Source organism: Chelonia mydas, chromosome 5 (genome assembly GCF_015237465.2).
Source record: "Chelonia mydas isolate rCheMyd1 chromosome 5, rCheMyd1.pri.v2, whole genome shotgun sequence".
NCBI classification, from domain to species: domain Eukaryota; kingdom Metazoa; phylum Chordata; order Testudines; family Cheloniidae; genus Chelonia; species Chelonia mydas.
Window position 1 is genome coordinate 18,232,198 of NC_051245.2, and position 21,313 is coordinate 18,253,510.

Below are 21,313 nucleotides of genomic sequence, written 5' to 3' on the forward strand. Positions count from 1 at the left end.
GATGTTACAGGAAGGGTAATCTTTCAACAGATGGGGAAGGTGCCTCTTGTGGGGCATAAAAACCAGTCTTCTGAAAAGGAATTTTCATGAGTTTTAAAAAAAACTTTGTGAAAACCATCCAGGTAGGGAAGCTTTAGCTAGTCAGCATGACTGGCAGCCAGCTATAGACAGGGATATTGAAGAAACATGTCATAACTGTAAGCCTTGCCCTTTTGAATGAACACAAAGTCTTGACCTGCACAAACAAGTTGTCATCATACCCATGGTAGCAAGTTCACATTGTGTTGTTTCTTTCTTTGTCAAAAATTTTCTGACAGGCAAAATGTCCTCATTTAATGCCTCAAAATGGCAATGTGTGCATTGTTCCTCACTTTCTTTTTAAAAAAAATTCAGAGCCAGATCCTTTGTGCTGCACTGGTGGGGACAGAAATATTGTTTAAACGTGAGGTAAAGCTGATATAGCAAATTCTATTTTACCTGTTTTTGGCACCCCTCGCCGCCACTATAGGGGTATTTTGGGGCATGAAGTGGCTGGAGTTCCTCATGAAGCATATAACTCTGGCTATCTTGATCGAGCAGAACAGCCCTTTGGGGCTCGTTGCTGCCATTGTAACTGATAGCAGTCCTGAAGCTGCTCTAAATCGGACTGAGGGCCAAACTGACAACTGTCTGCCCCCTAGGTTTGGGAAAGGGGATGGGACAGTAAGGTGTCCTAATGTCACCTCCCCTGATCTCATCATCTTGACTGAATCCTAGAATCTGGATCTGAAGATTGTTATCTATCGAGCTTTTGATAATGCATTTGGTGCCAACATAAGGATATAAAGGAAGATACATTGTATGCCTGCCTCTCTGGCCTTTCAATTTTAATGGACACCCAACACAAGACATGTCAAAAGGAGAAACACTGCAGTGGCTTGTATACCTCTTCCCACCGCTCCTTCTTCATCTGCCCCACAATTATTTTGGACCACTAATTTAATCAGAAAAAATATGGCAATGGGTCCCAGACAACTTCTGAAGAAATCCAAGTATGGCTTGCAAGTTTGTGATGTTCAACGTGTTTTATCTGTCCCTATACAATCCATATTCTATTGGTTATGCTGAACATTTTTTAGAACTGGCATGAAACCTATCAAGGGAGATAAACTATCTTTAAATCAGAAAATAGCTTTTTCCCTGTTATCTTATCAAACAACACCACATTGTTCTACAGAACACGTGCCTGTGGAACTACTGTTGGGAAGTAGTTGGCTGTGAGACCCAACTTGAGTAAGAGTATTTTACTGTTTGCCTAAATTGATTATCATTACTTTAAATATCAGCCAATACCCTTGCAAGCACCTTTAGAACACGTGGGCTTTCACTGGCTGCAATTTTTCCTTGTCTACATGAATCCTAACCTGAGTTCCTTCTGGCTTTAGCTTATCCCCACCATCCCCCTGAAACTCTGTTTGATCATGTTTCTTATCCTAGGTTCTTTTTTGCTGGTCTTCTCTCTAAGGTGAAAGACTTCTTTATGCAGTCCAAACTCAGCTTTTTCATTCCCCCTCCCCCCAGTCTAGGTTCCTGGGATCTCCCTCTCTCCTGTGTTGGCCAGACAAGTGCCTGGCTCTCCCTCTCTTTCCTCCTCTGGCTGGAAAGACTGGTCCCATTTTCCTTGCCACTCCTGATTCAGAATAGCTGGTGGAAGGAATGACTCAACTGTCCACCAAAATATCATCTGATGAGACCTGAAGCTGCAGCTTGCTGATGGAAAGGGCATTTCTGATATTACTGTTCTGCAATGCCTCAAATGCAGTCACATAGCTCATAAGAAAAATATGTATCAAACACATTGTATTCAAAATAATTTCTGTTTATCCCCATTATTGGTATGCTGCACATTTACATACCAAGAAAGGAGAATGTTTTATTGGTTAGAATATATCTGATGCATATGGGGGAGGAATAACGAGCTTGTGGCTAAAACACCACTGTATGTTAGAATATTTGGGTCCTATGCCCAGCTCTGCCAGAGACTTCTCATGTGAGCTTGAGCAATTTGCTTAGGCCAGAGGTTTCAACAGAGGCCAATAATTCCGAGCACTCTGCTGGAGATACTTTGGGCCTCCCCATTTCAGAAGAGCTGAAACTCCAGTGTTAGTAAATGGAAGCTTTGACTATTCAGCACCTCTGACAATCAGGCCCATTGTCTCTAAAGATAGTCATCCAAATTTAAAGGCCATCTTTGAAAATATAGCTGTTACAATTCTGTGCCTCTGTTTTCTTCATCCAGCCTAGCTCTCAGAAATTATATGAAAACCAATTAAAGTTTGTAGAGTGCTTTCATAGTCTGAGATAGAAGGTTCTGAAGACACACAAAGTGTGAACATTTACTCAAGACACTCAGCTTTTCAAAAGGTTGTTCAACATTTTACATTCAGCATAGCTGCCACTTAAAGATAACAAGCAAACTTCTGCTCTCATTAACATCAGTACAACTCTATTCAAGCCAGTGAGGTTGCATGGCTATACTTGAGAGCAGAATCTGACACCAAGATATTCAGATTGTATCCCAAATCTTATCCTCTAACACTCACAGTAACTGAAATACTCTTTTCCCTACAGCGAGTGAGGCTATGGCTACACTACAGTTTAAAGCAACATAAGCAACATAATTTATGCTGACTTAAGCACCGGTGTGGACAGTGCTATGTTGGCGGGAGAGCTTTTCCCACCAACATAGCTACTGCCGCTCAGGGAGGTTGAAGTAATTAAGCCAAGGAAAGAGCTCTCTCCTTTCATCTTAGACCAGCTTAGATCGGCTCCATTAGAGCAGAGGTTCTCAAACTGTGGTCCGTGGACCACCTGTGGTCCGTGAGCTCCGTTCAGGTGGTCTGCGGATAGTTCCCTCTAAGGTGCCTGGGTGGCCGCACACAAGAGAACGAAGGGCCACCCTTCTAATTAGTGGAGCTGCACAGGCATGGCTCCACTAATTAGCCTCTTGGACCCTGGAGAAGACACACATGTAAGGTGAGGTGGTGGCCTTGGTGGGGATAGGAGGTAGGTGGGATGGAGCAGTGGAGTGAAAAGAGGGACTGGGGGAATTTGGGACATGCAGGGCTGTTGCAGCCAGAGAAAGAGGCGACTTTCTCCAGCTCCAGGGCTGCAGCTGCTGGGGAGAGATGGCCCTCCTTCCCAGCCTCAGCCATGGCAGGGGAGAGAGGGCACATCCATCACATTAGAAAGGTAAGACTACTGATATTAAAATATGAGTTGTGTGCTTTTATTTGTAGAACAAAAAAAGATAATTATTAAGGTTTTTTTATATAGCGCTTTTATCGAAAGCACTTTACAATAGTTAGCTAACGGTACAAACAACATTTGGAAAGATCATTAAGCGGTCCGTCGAGACCCTCAGCAATTTTCAAGTGGTCCGTGAAAAAAAAGTTTACAATGGCACCAGGCTCACACTCAGAAGGGGCCCCGGCACCTAGACTGTGGCTCCACACGCCCATGCTCCACCGCAAGGCCCTGCCACCGCTCGGCCTCTTCTCCCCAAGGCTCCACTCCTTCCCTACCTCTCTACCCCTTCCCCAGATTGTCACCTGCTCACTCCTCTCTACTCCCTCTCCCCTATGTGAGTGGTGAGCTGGGCCTTGAGGCGAAGAGGCCAAGCAGGGGAAGGACCTCAGAGAAGAGTGTGGGTGGGGCCACAATCCAGGCACCGGGGCCCACGAAACGTTAATCCGGCCCTGATCAGGAGTAAAAACTACTAGCACCAGAAAGAAGACTGGGAAAGATTAGTTTTGAAAGGAAGAGGGGCATTTTCCCTAGGAATGGGGCCTGACATAAGAGAGAATTTAGGACTAGAGGGGAGAGAGTTTACTTGGTGAAAAGAAAGTCAGCAGTGATAGTGAAAGACAAGATGCTACAAGGGGGCATAACTAGAAGTAATGGGATAAAATTAAGAAAAAAATGTATATTAACTATAGGGGGGAAAACTTCCTGACAGTAGAATCTACAAATTATGGAATAATCCCCTAAAGAAATTGGGGAAGTAGTTGGGGGACATTTAAAAGACTGGACAAAGTGCTAAAAATACACTGTAAGGAAAAAATCTGCAATGGCAGGGGATGACCTAGATGACCTGACAGGAATATCCACCTGCAATGGACCTGATTCTCAGCTACACCATGAGCTGTGGATTTGAGGATTTATTAGAGATTATAGTTGTATGAGATGGGAAATTAAGGGGCCAATCCTGTTCCCATTCAAGAAAATGGCAAAATTCCCTTTTAACTCAAATGGGATCAAAAGCATGTCTTAGTTAGCTAATCAGATGTCTCTTGTATTCAAAGTAGTTACCCATGGGTAGACAAACTTTTCTCATTAGCCTCCTTTAGTTTTATAAAATATTATAACTTTTAGAAAAGTTGTAGAGTACTTTAAAACTTATAACCTTATTAAAGTTAAGCTTCGCTAGTCCCTCAGCTACACTGTAAAATAAACCAAAAAGATAGTTTCATTTTAATAATTCTACAGTTATTGCCCAATAATTTTCCTGGTCATGAACTTCACGTATAAAACTGAAAAGAACAAGAAATCCAAGGTCTCATTAATAAAATGCACCCAATGTAACTCTCTAATTTAGGGCTGGATTCATCCCTTGGATGCACACACACAGCTCTTACCAGAGTTGATGGCAGCTCTGGACGCGTACCTGGGAGCAGAATTTGGCCTTAGTAGACTGAAGCAGTTTGTATTGTGAAACAGTATTCTCCTCTCCACCTTATAAATAAATAGGAAAGATGTAAAACAGCAGATGTGCAGATTACAACCTACAAAGCTCCCTTCCTGAAAGAACTTTACAAAGAGTGAAACCAGGTGAGAATGCTTAAAGGGGTAAGACAAAGCTATTCTGGAAAAAAAAAAGAGCATTATAATTATTTGCAAATACAGAGAGGTTCAGAACATCCAGTCTGTGAATTTCAAAGAAGGGGCATGTTAAGCAAACAAAGCAGTGCAAAGTGCTATATGGAATTGACAGCAGTCTCTCACTTCCTGAATGTAGATTGTGGCCCAGAGATGAATGATTGAAAAGAATTTTTTTGTGTTTAATAGATATGATCATCTATTGACACGTTAGTTTCTTGCCACCCAGCTCAACTTTAGGCTGAGAAAACCTGAGGGCAGTGGAGATGAGTGGCTTGGCAACCTTAAGTCTCTATATCCCTCAGGCAGCTGCTATAATCAGAGAGAAACATGGACATGATCACTATTTTCCCAAAACTAGGTGTGCCTGATGAGGTATAGGGGCTTGGATTTTTCTACCTTTATTACCCCAAATCATAGTGTTAAAAAACTGGAAGATGGAAACAAATCCAATTACTGATTGTAGTTTATGGGTGCTGGATTACCAGGCTCCATAACTAACTGGATTAGCTTGACCAACTCTGAAAACTTTATATTTAGCTTCCTGTAAATACATAAGGGAAAGAAATGGGGCTTAGCCTCTGTGTAGCCCAATTCTGAATTTGGCCCATTATACCTGGGATTTGTTTCTCTGCTTAAATCATGAATTTTATTTATAACTCTGCAACAAACAAAGAATTTTCAGTGATTCTTTTGTGCTGATGTAACACTGACAGACCACGGTCGTCGGCAGGTGGGATCAAACCTGGGACCTATGGAGCTAAATGCATGAGCCAAAAGCCCCGTGGCTCTTAGCTAAGGCTGTAGCAGGCTCATTAAGTGGTCTCAGTACCACTAGAGGGAACAGAGCACCACACCCAGCAGGTGTGTGGGTAGGATACTTCTCTCAGCTGAGGAAGCACATCCCCAGCTTCAGAAACTTCCCAGCTGATAACCGAGATGAGCTCCTACTTGTAACACCAACAAATGCCGGTCTTCGGTGGCCAGGATCAAACCTGGGACCTCTGGAGCTAAATGCATGAGCCTCTACTGCATGAGCTAAAAGCCACATGGCTCTTAGCTAAGGCTGTAGCACACTCATTAATCTCTAAGTGGTCTCGGTGCCACTAGAGAGGACAGAGCACCCAGGAGGTGTGTGGGTTACACGGGTACAGGCACTTTCCTGTAGACTTTGGGCACCCAAAACTCTGGGCGGCTTCAATGGAGGTTACATAATTCTAAAAGCAGCAAGACGGAGCTATTTAGGATGCTAATAGTCTGATTTACAACTTCCTTTCTTTTCTTATTAAGCAATATAAATCTCTTCTAGAATTTGCACCAGTCACATAGCTTTCTAAGGCAAAACTAAAGTTGTTTTATCCCCTCTCTGGAAATGTCTTGAGTCATTAACATCCATCTACATCTAAATTAAACTTTCTGATTTTTGTATATTCCCTATCACATCTTACTTATTTGCCTGTTAAATAGGACACTGCACAGAATAGCCTGTTATTTGCTGGTTCACATTTTTCTGATCTATCTTCTATATCCGCTCACCTTCCATTTTCTGTTCCTCTGTAGTCTAGAATCCTTCACAGCTGCAAAAATGGCCTTTCTTCTCATTCAGTGGGGAAGTCTTATAAATAATAAGTGTGATCCAAAAAGATTATAATGTTCTTTAGAATTGCCCAGATTTTCTCAAGTGTTTTGAGAAAAAGAAGAAGAGAGAAACTTTAGCATTATTAATTAAGCCCCACGCTTGGAAGACAGGAATAAAGTTAACTAAGTCTGTAGGAAAAAAACTTCAAGCTACCAAAAATGTGTTCTAAAACCACAAATGGGAGTAAGAAGAAGGAATATAATTCCTGAAACTGAACAGTTGTTCCTTAAAAGAAAAAATATCTAAATCAAGGAAATTTTTTCACATCAATTTATGCATGAGAAATTTTTTTCAAAAAAGAGTCTATTTTTGCCTTTGTTCCTAACCAGTTCCCTGTATTATCTATTCCAACTCATATGTCTGATATTTTTAAATAAATACGAATCAGAAACAAACTTTATGGAAAATTCCTACTGCATGTAATAGACTATAGAAATAACTTTAAAAACACTTTAGAATTTAAAAGACAATGATGTATCCTTTCTGCTGAACCTTTCAACTAGCCACGCAAGGTGGTAGAATTCTTCTTTTGATTCACCTGAACTGTGATCCAGCAAAGTGCTTAAGTACTCTTATTCAGGAATAAGAATTCCTTTTTCTGATTTGGAATTGAATTAAGCTATACCAGAAGTAAGGCTCATTCGAATAAGATTGTCCAAAGGGGAGTTTATAGTGAAATATCTAATACGTAATAATTATTCTGAAACTAATTATTTTGGTGCATTTCTAAGTGTCAATGAGTCCTTGCAGTCAGTTTCTTCTTACTTATCTGTACAGCGCCACAAATCATAAACTAACAACCCAAAAATTTTTGAACCACATAATGATGCTTTCCGACAGTATACTTTTTGTTTCATCAGCCTCACTATTAAAATATGTTTCTGTTTTCTCTTTCTTCCTGTAGAAAATTTAGAGTAGCATGATATTTAGTTTGCCTTTCATTTGAGAAACCCTAAGCCCTTTACAAATGGTACTTTCACTAAGCTGCAGGTGGTTTGAGTACAGGTCTGAGAGCCAAGAACTGAGTCCTAATTCTGACTTAGGTGCCATTTCATTTGTCTATTCTACCTAGGTTTTACACCCATCACTACAGGAGTATTTTGAAGATAAAGATGAAAACTGCTAAATATGATTTATTAAAGCTAAACATTATTATTACTACTATAATAATAGCCCTTTAAAGTAGATAATGATGTATAGGGTTCACTTGCCCCCACCACTGAAGTGCAGCCATTGCTGGAGTGACATACTTCAGCTGTTTAATAGAGCAGAAACACCACACAGCAGAAGTGAAAGCAAGTGAAGAAGAATACGGGATTATTTTGTCACTGTGAGAGGAATTTAGAATTGCAGTTTGGCTAGGAAAGTAGGATGTACACATCTGCTTTTACAAAAAGCACTTTGCAGTCTTTAATGGCTAGAAAGGGTCAGGACCATCTGAAAGACAGCACCTCCAGCAACAGTGAACCTTTTAATACCAATACCATGCTGGGATGTTGGTTCAAAGGAACTGGCTTAGAGGGAATATAGGAAAGAATACCACTGACTGGGACAATTCCTGCAGCACCCAGGTGTTCCTTAACAATCATTTGTCCAGCTGCTTTCTCAGACCTGCCATGCTTGCCTTGTGAGATCTGACACGACGTGGTTTGGCTGGAGGTTATCAGGCTAGAGAGTTGCTTCTCACTAAAAACTATTTAAACACAAGGGCAAACAATTATGGACTTAGGTAATAATTTGAGCTTCCTTGGCAGATGTTAGGGAGCAAAAACTGCCATCAGATAGATACCTGCTAAATGGGTCACCCTAATCACATTAGCAGACACTGGCAGAGGTTCTGGAATTGCAATCATTCGGATTGATGACCCTGAATTACATAGAAATCCCAGAGGTTAGAAGGAATAATGCTCACTTACTAAGTAAAAGATCATCAGTTCATTGGATAAGATATGAATATACGAAATCTCCCTGCATTCACTCTTATTTAGAACTCTTTCGGGAGAGGTCATAGTTGACAAGAGGTGACAAGTACTTATTTTTTACTACTGAAGGTCCCCTGAGACAAGTATCTGTCAATACAATTGTTCCTAGACCAAATCTGTCCTATCTGAGGCAAGAATCAATACTTCTGTTTTAAGCCTCACTCATTATGGCAGCTACTACCGCAGTCCATAAAGGATTAGATATTAACAGTTATTATCTGTCAGCTGGTTCAGTAGCAAAACATTTCATAAATATTTTTCTCACACCTCCGACAAAGACATACATGAGATGGTTGTTTCATCATTATCCACATATTAAAAGAGGTTATTTCTCAACATGTAAAGCATGTAGAAAAGAACTGTGGCTGCCTGGTTAAGGGCTTTTCATCCATAAATCTCAACGCTCTGCCAAAGGAAAAAATGGATCATTATCCAAATTGAGACACAGAGAGGTGAAGTGGCAAGCCCAAGATTACACAGCAGGTCAATGGCAGAGGTGGGAAGAGAACCCCCGTATCCTGACTCCTCATCCACTGGCCTATGCACAGCAGCTGTCCAAACAATAGTAGGGTCTTAAAAGCGGGGTCCAAGCACTAGCAGGTGTGTGTATGTTTACAGTGGTGGGATTGAGGGTATGTTCAATAAGAAGCTCAGAGGGCCAGGCAGCAAAGCAGTTAGAGCACCCAACTTCTGGCCACACCTCTCAATCAGTGTGGCAGAAGTACCTGTTCCTGATCTTAAGGGATCTTTAGCTTTCCACCCACATCTGTGTCTAGACCCTTAAGGGGGTTTGGTAGTTGGACCCAGGCCCTCCCTTTCCAATGGGTCCCAGACCAAGACCCTGTGGGAAGTGACACTGGTAGATTCCTCCCTGCAGTGAGTCTCAGTTGCTTCCCTGGGCTACTTCCTACCTATACATGTGAATCATGGCCCATAGCCCAGTCAGTCACCTTACAACTAAAAGAGTGCAAAGGAGCAGGGCCCTGCAATTTCTCAAAGGGGGGTGGTTGGAGAATGTTTGGCTAGGGGCCTGACCTGCTCTGTGGTCACTTCTCAAGCTTTACCTTCTGTCTAGCTTCCTGGAGGAGGATTCCTCCCTCGTGGAGCCTGTCCACCACCAGTTGCCTGGGCTTCTGAGCTCCTTTTAACCCACTCCTCACAGTCAGAGAATGCGTGGCAGATATGGAGGGGCGGGGTTACCTGGGTCCAGTATTGTCTTTTAACCTGTTCCGGCCCAGTGTGGGGCGTGTAACCCTTATCTACACTACATTTGGGGGTGTGATTGCAGCGCAAGCTAGCTTTAGTCTAGCTATCTTGGGGAACCAACAGCAGTGAAGCCGTAGCAGCATGGGAGACCGGTTACATACTGGGGCAGCTTACCCATGCTGCACCAGCTTCACCGCTGTTGATACCTGATCTAGCCAGATTAAAGCCATCTTGGGTATGTCTACTTGTGCTACAATCACACCTCCTATTGCAGTGTAGACATACCCTAAGCCATGAACCCCACTCTGTCCTGGTCCAACTCCTGGAAAGAGAGATTGGGTAGTGAGTTGCTTCCTCTTCAATTCCACACCCAGAATGTAAGATCAGGCCTATAATTTTAGGTAATTCTAGATTATGGGAGCTCTGAAAAGAGAGGAGCACCCAGGGCTTGTCTGTGCCTAAGATTGGTTTTGGCTGGAAGAACATTCAGGGTCTTAACGTGTAAATGAATAAGCAGACAATGTATTTCATTTTGCTTCCGCATTCCTACATCAGCACCACTACAGTGCACTGAGAACTAGAGCAGACTCAGGCCAGGTATGCAGCTGTGGATAATAGTAGACTCTGAAAGATTTGGGAAGGTGTCCAGATACAATGAATGTTTTGTGCGCTAGTAAAAAAAAATAGTGGTTTATGACAACAATGCTAGGTATTACCCAAATTACACTCATTTTCAGGGAAGATAACCAACATTCTAATGTATTTAGTGGAATGTCTTTTGAATTAAAGTGTGGTATGAAGCTCTTATGAATGTGCTCTGTCGAGGACCGTCACAATGTCGGAAGTGGTGGCTACACATGTCCTTTCCATACAACAGGAAACAAGAAGGGAGTGATTCGTCACTGCATTTCTCCAGGTTTATACCGGTGTAATTCCACTAATGTTATTTTATACATTTAGATTAAACTGTACAAGTGTTATTAAAGGGTTAAAAATATGAAGAAACCAATGTCTTTTGCTATGTTAATAACTAAAGCACCTCTAGCTTTATAAAACTGCAAGGATTTTATTACAAATCTGTGATGGGGCATATAGGCCCCACACTGGCCACAAGAGGGTTAAGGACAGGCAGTGGCCCCAACTGCAGCAAATGTCCGGTATGGAGAGGGGAGTTAAAAAGAGCAAGGAGACCTGGCACATTTCAGGGCTGACCAGTAAGGAGAGCAAAGTTCTGCTTCTCCTGATTGGAGAGAACCCTGGTTGCAGCCTAGAGACTGAGCTAGTGTACTGGCCCAATAAGCCTCTGCTAGAAGGGATGACCAGCCCCTGGGGGATCAGTAGAAGCACGGGGTGTTTGGAGACAATCCCTGGATAGAAGGGTACCACCAAAGGTTCATCAGACCCAGTTTTGAGTTGTGGGTTTTTGTTGTTGTTCCTAATTTCCTTTTGACCTTAACACCCCAGAAGGGGTAGGACTGAAGTGAGCCTGAGCTGGAGGGTTAAAACACCACTACCTCAGCCCCCGAAAGAGACAGCAGCCTACCAACAGAGACCCTCAGCTGAATGAGTTGTGCCCTGATGGGACACGAGGGGGTGCCACAGACACAACCTGGTCACAAACTTGGTAGAGAATGCACCCCTGTGAAAGGGAGCAGGTCAGGACTCAAAGGGGGAAAAAGGACCCTAAGGAAGTGACTCCCCAGAAATATGAGCATGGAGCAACTACTTAAATGTATGGTGAAGTACAACATCCAACCCTGCTAACACCAACAGTAGCTCCTACTACAGATGGCCACACAGCGGCAGCAGGTGATCCAGCGGCAACAGCTGGTGCAACAGGGTCATGACCCTCTTGTAACCTTCTGGTTGGCTGGGCATGGACTTGGCAGCGGCTACGGGGCCAGTCAGACACACGAACATGGAGCCTGAACATGATCTAGAAGCTTTACATGAAACTTCTGAACAAGTGCCAGTGGCAATGTGGTGGCTGTTGTAGCAATAACCTCAGACTTGACTAGGACGGCGCAGGCTGCCAATCATGGGCTAGACCCAGTGACAGCACAGGATTATACCCAAGTTAAGGAAGCCAAATTGGATATCCAGAGGAAATGTTCTGCCAGTGATTTCGGGAGGAACTATATTCTTGAGGTATCCAGCTCTCCATAGTGGCACAGAAATTGTGAGACTTGTGATGGTGGTAGCTAAAACTCAAGATAAGGATGGGGTACAAATGAATGAAATGGTTTATCTTGAACAATTTGCTCAGATACTTCCAGCTGGGAGAAGGGACTGGATCTTATGGCATTGGCTGTAGACAATGGCTTAAGCCATACAACTAATGGAGAATTATATGGCAGCTAGGACAGCTTCAGGGACATCCAGAGTGGAAACCCCCTGAGGTCAAGAGATCATCTCAGCTGATTATGGGGGCTGACATCCTCAAGAGCCCCTCCCAGATCCTTCCTTGTCAGGGTTCAAGAGGCCCAGGAAGTTGAGGGGATCCTGGACAGCTTGGACCAAGGAGCTGGGGCAACTCAGGGTGGATTTAGCTTGAGAATCCTCAGACAAGCCATGAACAGGGACAGGGAGGGCCCAAGTAGAAGGGTTTACCTGGGATATGGTGTTAGATCCTGATATCATCCACCAGGCTCAGGATGTTCATTGTTCATGTGGCCACGCTGGGCACAGGTATTGAGACTGCCCTTGGTGGAATGCAGTTATGGGCAAGTCTGGGCTGCAGAGGCCAGGGCCAGCTAAACTGACCATCCCTGTTAAAGTAAATGGGGTAGAAGTAATTGTCCTAGTGGACTCAGGCTGTGACCAGACCCTCATGAAGGAATCTTTGGTACCGACCCCAAGGCAACATCTACCTAAAGTGTGTGGAATGCATAAAGCCATACCCCTGAACACAGATTCAACTCACTGTGGGGGAACATACCAAAGCCCCGCATAGTCACTTTGGCTGCATCTCTCCCCTTACTCTATCTTTGTAGGCTGAGACTGAAAATATTTTGGGGACCTCCTAAAGAAGTTTTTGAGAACCCCAGAGAACTGTGGGGGGAGGGAGGGCACTGACTTCCCTGCAACAGAAGACTCATGGTTCAGTAGACCTTGCCAGAATAGGAGAGGGAGCCAGGCCAGATGAGGGGAATTCCAGACAGCCAGATACTACTTTAGTACTCTGCTCCCACCCAGAGCTCAGAGTCACCCCCTTACCTGAATCTGATAGCCTGACCAGGTTCTCTAACTTTGTTGAAGAGCAAAAGGGAGATGAGACTTTAAGCTGGAAACTATGCACACATGGCCATTGTTAAATGGGAGGATAGTGACTCCCCAGCAAACAGATTTTTCCCCATTTTGAAATCCAGGTTGAGGGGTTGTATTGCCTGAAAAAGGACCACCAAATAGTGTAGGTCTGAACCCAGCTCCTGGTTCCCTGACCCTACCACAGGGAAATCTTCCACTTGACCCATGCCCTACTATTTGCTGGACACCTGCACAGAGGGGAAAAAAACCTAGCTTGGATCCTGGCCTGGTTTTTTTGGCTCAGAAATTATAAGGAGGTCCTGAACTTCAGCCTTTTGCTCCAATTGCCAACTATCTTCACCATGAGGAGTGGGAAAAGCTACATTAGTCCCTCTCCCCTTGGTCAGCACTCCATTTGAGAGAATTGGAATGGACCTGGTCTGCCCACTTGAGAAGAGTGCAGCCAGGCGTTAATACATCCGAGTAATTGTAGATTATGCCACTAGCTATCGCAAGGCTGAACCATTACACTCCATGAATACAAAAGCCAATTGAGCAGAACTACTAAAGATCTTTGCTTGGGTGAGTATGCACCAGGAGATTCTAACAGATCGGGGAACCAGCTTTCTGTCCCAGGTACTAAAGGAGTTCTGCAATTCTCTCTGAACTTCTGTCCCCAAACAAATGGATTGGTAGACCACTTAAATGAGACACTAAAAAGCACATTAAAGAAGTTTGTTGCTACAGACCCTCATCACTGGGACCATCTGCTCCCTACCCCTCGTGTGGGTGTGGGAGATGCTGCAGTCATCCACAGGCTTCTCCCCATTTTGAACTGTTGTATGGGAGGCAACCTTAGTCACCTAAATACCTTTGAAAATATGGCCCTGGTTAAGGGACCTGAGTTTCAGAAATAATTAAGCACCCATCCACTAAAAATCATGCATCTCAAGTTGGGCACCCAAAATTGCTAGTCCCTTTTGAAAATCTTGGCTTAGGTACAAGTTGAGGCTCCTAAATCTTCATGTAGGTGCCTAAATAAGTGTCCTGACTTTCAAAATGCTGAGCACTCAGCAGTTTCCATTGAAATCAATGTGAAAATGACAGATGTGATAGGGGGGAGAAAGCTTCTTCCAGTCAGACATGCCAGTGAATCTATTACAATCTGCATAAATCTTGTTCATCATTCTTATTAGAAATTCAGCGGGTAAAGCACTGGGCATTTATATGATCAGTTTATGGTTTAGAATGTTAATTATTACATTTTGTTATTACACTTTGGGCCTAATGTGAGAATAATTACTCTATGTTTATTGCTATTATCATTGCCCCCTTGTGGCTTACTTCTCCAGTCGTTGGAGATATAAAACATGTATAGCACTGGCTGTGAAGGAAGTAATGTGAGAAGGCAGGGCTCAAGGCTGGAGGAGAACTCTGATTATTGCACAAGGCATAGGCCATCGCTCTTTGTAAAAGGCTTTGATTTGGCTAAAGAAAAAAAAAAACTAGAAGTGGTTTGGATCAAACGTGCTTTATAAGGGCCCGATCCAAAGCAGATTGAAATCAATGGAAAGACTCTTGTTGACTTTAATGGGCTTTAAATCAGACCAGGCTCAGATTAAAGAATTTTGGGGTCTTGTGTGCTATGTAAATTTGGGCAGGGTGGGGCACCTTCCTTAAAGTTCCCCTGCCCATATACCCCACCACACACACAGACCACCAAATGTCTGTCACACACCCCCTGTACTCCATCAGGCCCCACTTATCCTGGCAACCCCCCCACACACATCCCAGGAGCCCTGAAATACATCCCCTCACTACAGCCCCCAACACCTTAGCCACACCTGCAATAGCCCCCACTTCACTAAATCTTTCCACTGTCCCTCTCAAAGAACTCTACTTTCATCGATAAACTTGCCCTCAATGCCATGTAAGGTAGATATTATTATCCTCATTTCACAGACAAGGAAACAGACATGGACAAATAAAGGCCTTGATTTTAGCTAGGCCTCATCCTGGCCCCCAAAGTTGAAATGAAATATGTTGCTCCTGCATGTGCACCCATTTAGGCCCCACTCCTCCAACAACTTAGGACCTTACCCCACAAGACAAAGTTAAGTATGTGTGTGTGTTGAGAATTAGACAACTCCGGTGTAAATTTTAGCATGCGCACAAGGGTTTAAAAGATCAATGCATTAGGATGAGGTCAGGTGTTTAGACTTCTGAACTAGTGCACAGATGTGTCTGCAGTATTGGAAGTGGTTTCTAAATATCCAGTCTTAAGTGATATTCCCAAGGTCCCCACTGAGGCTGTGGGGGAACTGGGACCAGAGTCTATGTCTCCCGACTCGCACTCCTGTGATTTTACCACAAGGCCATCCCACTTCCCTCATAAACCAATGGAATAAAGTTGTGGTGCATTTGTCCCATGAACTCCAATAAAAGGTGTACTGGAAATATATATTAGTAAGCATGCACCTTTTAATATGCTCTACTTATGCTATTGAATACATGCTACTCTTAACCTACACATAGCCATCTACATTAATCACAAAAGAGGTTAAATTTGTTTAATAAATGGTCTGTCTTGAGTTATTTGCTGAGTTACAGTGCTCATTACATCACAACAGACTCACCAATAAAACTGAAAATGGTTCTAGCTAGACAGATGTCCATCAAAACACGCTGTATACTGTGGTTGTAAGTCCATTAGCATCTAGGTATTTCATTTTACTGTCGTCTGATCACCATGCAGACACCTTGCAAGTGAACAAGGCCTCAGTGCCTGATTTCTAAAACCTGAATCCAATTACTCGAACAGCTTAGCATCAATGAAATGTAGAAGGGCTGTAGCATTGTGAAATCAGAACAGTGAGTTCTGAATGCTGATAGCTGGAAGGGACTTGATGGGCTACCAGATCACAGCCAGCCAACAGTGACCTGAACAATCCAGAGAGAAAAGGTGACATACATACAATGGTCCTAAATCTCAAATTAGATCTGTCTTTGATTCCAGATGCTTAAAATTTATACCAGGAGAATTCACTATCAAGGGAAATGTTCTTATCACAATGAGTGAAAGACAATGAGACTACTTCCTTGTTAGGATGAAACAGGGATAATGTTAACAGGTCTCATTACTCAAAAAGAAAAGGAGGAAGTGATGAAGTGAGCTGTAGCTCATGAAAGCTTATGCTCAAATAAATTTGTTAGTCTCTAAGGTGCCACAAGTCCTCCTTTTCTTTTTGCGGATACAAACTAACACGGCTGTCACTATGCAAGGTCTCATTACTGATTTTCAGAGGCTGCCCATTGTTTGAGCTATACTGACCTCTAGAGGCTCTCTCCTCTCTTTAATCATTTTATTTTTCTATACAATCTCCTCTACAGTAAAGTTTCCATCTTCAAAAAGGGGGAATTAGATGAGAAAGGGAAAGTTGAAATCAGTGTGAAAATCTATGATGAGGAAATCTGAGCCAAATATGCCATGCTATTTTTCAGTAGCTGTGGCTGTGCAAGATAATCCTGCTCCAAAGTAAGTGAGAAACTTGGGAACATATTATGAATCTTAAAAAAAATCTCAGGTTCCTGCTTTTAGCCACTTGACTACTTCTGTATATCCCAGCAGAGCTGCCAAATGGACCAGGAACCTCCTGACATTCTGTAGGAGCCAATGGAATGTTCATGGCTGGTGGAGATACAAGCAGGAGCAATAGAGAATGAGGACTGGGAAAGTCATTCATAATGATCCTTGTACCTAGAAAACAGCCTGTTTTCAGGTTAAAGCCAGGGGGTGGAGGGAGATATTTTTGTCCCTTTCATCATATACCCATCTGCAGGGACTCCCAGGGAAGAAATATCCACAAGGAGCCCCTCACAGAGCTTTCCCCCCATTCTTTTATCAGGGTGAGGATCTGTGGCCCATCCTTGTAGAAGCCCTGTGCCTCCTCACAAATTCTGACCCTGGCATCCTATTCCTTGGCGCCCTGGCAACATGACTCCATTGGACCCAGGCTTCCGTGTCAGGGATTTCCTCTGGCCATGATGGCTTCTAGAATTCTAGAAGGTCTAGAAGGTCTCTCTGCAAAATAGAGAGCACAGAGCCCTGATTTATTATCCTTTGCTGCTTAAGCTGCATGGGGCTGGAAGTAGTGAACCAATGTACACCCTTCCCACCACTGCCCATCCACATCTCCCTCTGGTTCACCAGTCCTTGTCCCGCAGGGACACTGGACATACAGAGTGCCTTCTGAGAGCAATGGTGCTGTGGGGAAGATGTGAGACCAATACCCTGGAAACTGTTTGTTTCCCACCCTCTTCCTCTTGTGAATGAGGAGATCCACACAGAGATATTCTCTCCACGTGCAGGCCTAGGGAGAATAACATGGGCCAAATTTTTTCAGGTGGCTGGATACCACCTTACCTGGGCTGTTTACTGATAACCAGCTAGAAGACCAGTAGCAATGCTGGCAATCAGCCAGCTGGCAGATAAAGGCCTTTCCCCAACACTGAATATCCAATGCCACAACCCTCATTAGCTGTTGCCAGAACCTTATGTTGAATGTAATGATTGGGCCAAATTCACCACTGGCATAAATGGATGCAACTCCATTGATTTCAGGAATTACATGTCAATGGAGCTGTCAGTGGTGAATTTGGTCCATTATTATATAAAAGTTTGCCTAGAGTCTGAATGCAGCAACACAAAACAACAACAACAAAAAAAGCATTAAAGATGCAACCAATGTCAGCTCATTGAAGTTAGAAATTTCTTTTTAAACTTCTCGGAGAAGTTATCAACTTTTACGTAGAACACGGGGAAAAAATTCTAGGAATACAAATGAAAGATGAAATACTGGCCTCACCAAGGTCAATGGCAAAAACCCCCATTGACAACAACAGAGCTAGGATTTCACCTTAACCGTTTTAGTCCAGAAAAAAGACTCGTCTGCATTATTTCACCCTATTTTTCAACCTGAATTTTACAAAGAAATAGATGGTGCAAAAACAGTGCTTATTCATCTGCTAAAACATGAGCATCTCTCTTTAAATTGCAGTTCTGATGTCTTTATATGGAAAAAATAAAACTACAGTTAGAACATGAGTGGTAAAATAAAATATAGTTTGTAGGGTTCTCAGTTACTCCACACACATTCAAGGTAAAAGATGATTTCTAGTGACACTGTGGCACTGCCGACTGAAAATGTAGAATGAAGAAAACAAATGGCAGTAGGCCCCACTCACAAGTCAAATGAACCATAGCATAAATTTTAATGCATACTATTATTAGCATTTGGGAAGAGTCCTGACTGCATCCTACACTCCTTTCCCTGTCAGTTTACGTAACATTACAGTATCTGTCATAAGTTGGAGAACAAAACACCCCACCTCCCAGTTTTAAGTAAAAAGGTCTGAAATGCAGGGCATCAGCCACCTGAAGCATTCACTACGTGTTAACAGTAGCATAAACAAGCTATAAACCACTAGTTAAACAATTACTATTAAGAACAACCTTCCTTCTGAATGAGCTGCATCTGCATTTAGGTCTTACATTAAACACATTTAGTTGTGATAGTTTCCTTAAAGTCATCCCTGTGCTGGTTTTATTTCATTTACTTTCACTGTTCACATGAGTGCACATCATGACTTTGTATTTTAGTCTCTATAATGAGAATGCATTGCACAGCAGCACAGAACTAAGCCTGGATTGGATTTCTGTAGGATTTTTATGAGCTTCTGGCTCAATAAAAGTTATCTAGAAACCAGAAAAACTGCATTAGAAATGGTGGAATTTAAGATCAACTCCTAAAACTAGCAGGGTTTAATACACATTCTAAAGCCCCTAGAAATTTTATTCACCATCAAGTCTTATATTTTACATAAAAAGTTACTGTGTAGAACAGCATATTTTCACCTCTTGCAAAGAAATCTTAGTAATCAGATTTAACAGCTCTCAGACTGATGAGGTTCTGATCTCACAGGAGTATAGGTTAGAAGTAGGCCCCAAATCTCCTCTCACTATCATCCTTCTCAAAAAGAAAAGGAGTACTTGTGGCACCTTAGAGACTAACCAATTTATTTGAGCATAAGCTTTCGTGAGCTACAGCTCACTTCATCGGATGCATTCTATCCTTCTGAGCAAATCATCCTTCTGAGCAAATAGGACAGTTTGGGTGGGAGGAAAGAGATTAAAAGAAGCTGCTGTATCCATGACACTTTTCTACATGTCTTTTGACCCCAGGAGGTTCCTTCTAAAGTTGAACAGGGAAAAAGCTCTGCAAGGCAGGAGGAAACAAAGCCAGGAACGGGGCCAGTGAGCACTGGTCTCCACTATGCCCCCCCGAAACTCAGGGGGATTGCTCATGTAAGACACTACTGACCCCATGTGCATTATCTTAAGTGTAAAGAGACACTAAGTAAAATAAAAAGAAAAGGAGTACTTGTGGTACCTTAGAGACTAACCAATTTATTTGAGCATGAGCTTTCGCTTTCGTGAGCTACAGCTCACTTCATCGGATTCATGTAAAATAACTCTCCCAGCTTGAACAACAGGTGTGTGGCAGTTGCCAGCAGACAGCTATAAGGAAGCCAGGGAAGCGAGGAGGCAGTTGACCTTCAAACAGCTCTGGCTTTCTTCAGGCAGCTTAGTCAAGAGGGAAGGAGGGGCAGGGAGGAACCCATTCCCTTGAATTGATTCATCAGAACCAAGACAAAGTTCCCAAAGTTAATCCACTTAAGTAAGGAACGCCGTTACATCTATCATTAGAAGTCCTTGCAATTTGTCTACTTAGATTGTAAATATTGTAGGTCAGGCACTGTGACACCTGGTGTATTTTGTATTGCATTGAGGATGTTGTTACTGCTCACCCTTTGCCATTACAGTTTATATTTAACCTCTGTCCTTTCAAAGCAGGACCTCGTGAAGCCATGTTGCCTACTTATTTTTTCTATTCTTTCTCAGAAGAAATGTAGTCTGTTGTACTTTAGCTGTATTTGCTTTCACGTGAAAATCCAGCAGCTGCTGTTAAGTTCAGACAAATTTCCCCCAGGCCCTGCTTTGGGCAACAAAAGCATATATGGACATATATGCCTCTCCCCAGCCTACCAATCTCAGCTGAGAGAACAAGGAGGCAATAGACACTGGAACTGGGAGCAGGGACACAAATTCGTTGCTTGCTCTACCCCATAACAGAACAATTTTCAGTCGCTCTGAATATAATCATTTATTTATCTTTACAGTGATGATGGAAGAATGTACAGGTGTTTTCACTCAACAGCAGTATAAAAATCTGTTTATATACATTGAGTCACAATAATCTTTAATTCTCCTGATCCATCCTTGTTCTCCTGATCCATCATTATTATAAACCACAGGAAAAACAAATATTAAGTACAGGCAATATAATTCCAGTAGGTTTGCAACCTAGCGTCAAAAGCTCAGCTTTAGTTTAAGGGTACAGTTTGATATTTTAAAAAAGACTATTTTAAGTCGTAGGACACAAAATAAAGTTTGCTTTTCAAATAAGATATATACATCAAAAATAGGAGTCTAAAAAGGCATTGGTTTTAATGCTATTAGAAAGCTATATAAATGTGCATGGGTCCATTTCTTCTTACAATGAAAGACCGAAGGAGAAAGTGCCTCTGTTTTTTTTAGGAAATTCCTCCTGGGACAAGTCAGTGAAAGTACCTGTAAGTTAGAGAGAGGGGTAAACAAATCAAAAGCAGAAGTATTTCTTTGGAGAAATGATAGGTTGATCACAATATAAATAAGAATAACTTTGTTGAAACATATAGCTGTGTTTCAGTCACATTTCACATTAAGGGCCCACTTAGAAATAGTTGACAAAAGGCTAATAAATAGTTGATGTTTTAATAAATGGTTAACCAACTGTTAAGAGTCCAACAGGTCAGTAAGTTACTTGCAACCATCTATAAACACTTTAAACTGATGCGCTTATAACCATCTAACTTTACTCACATATATAATATATTTATAACATCTAACCCTTTACAAACTATTTACAAATATACCCTTAAATGTGACCTGCATTTCTATGGCATTTAGTTACATTGCTCCTTAACCTAATTTTTCATTTTTTTGATAAATAGCTTCCATTTTATATATATTACATAATATATAAAAGTTCATCTCAATAACACATTTTCTTCCAGTTTAAAGTTTTTAACCCACCAACTATATACACAAACTGATCACTTATTCAAAAATCCTACTTAAGCGTGCAGTTAAAATGGCTGTTAGAAGAAAACAGAATAGAAAGATAGCATGCCGGCTATGTATATATCACAAATCCATTTTTCA

The 21,313-nt window shown here is 42.3% G+C and overlaps 1 protein-coding gene across 1 annotated transcript in view; it reads right to left on the reverse strand.

Moving 5' to 3' along the window:
• Window positions 1-20,198: 20,198 nt before the first annotated feature.
• The window catches only part of MBD2 (methyl-CpG binding domain protein 2), a 52,354-nt gene continuing 51,239 nt past the window's right edge, over window positions 20,199-21,313 (reverse strand). The window contains exon 7 of the mRNA XM_037902531.2: window positions 20,199-20,680. The gene's annotated coding sequence lies outside the window, so the exon portion shown is untranslated. The remainder of the gene's footprint in view (window positions 20,681-21,313) is intronic.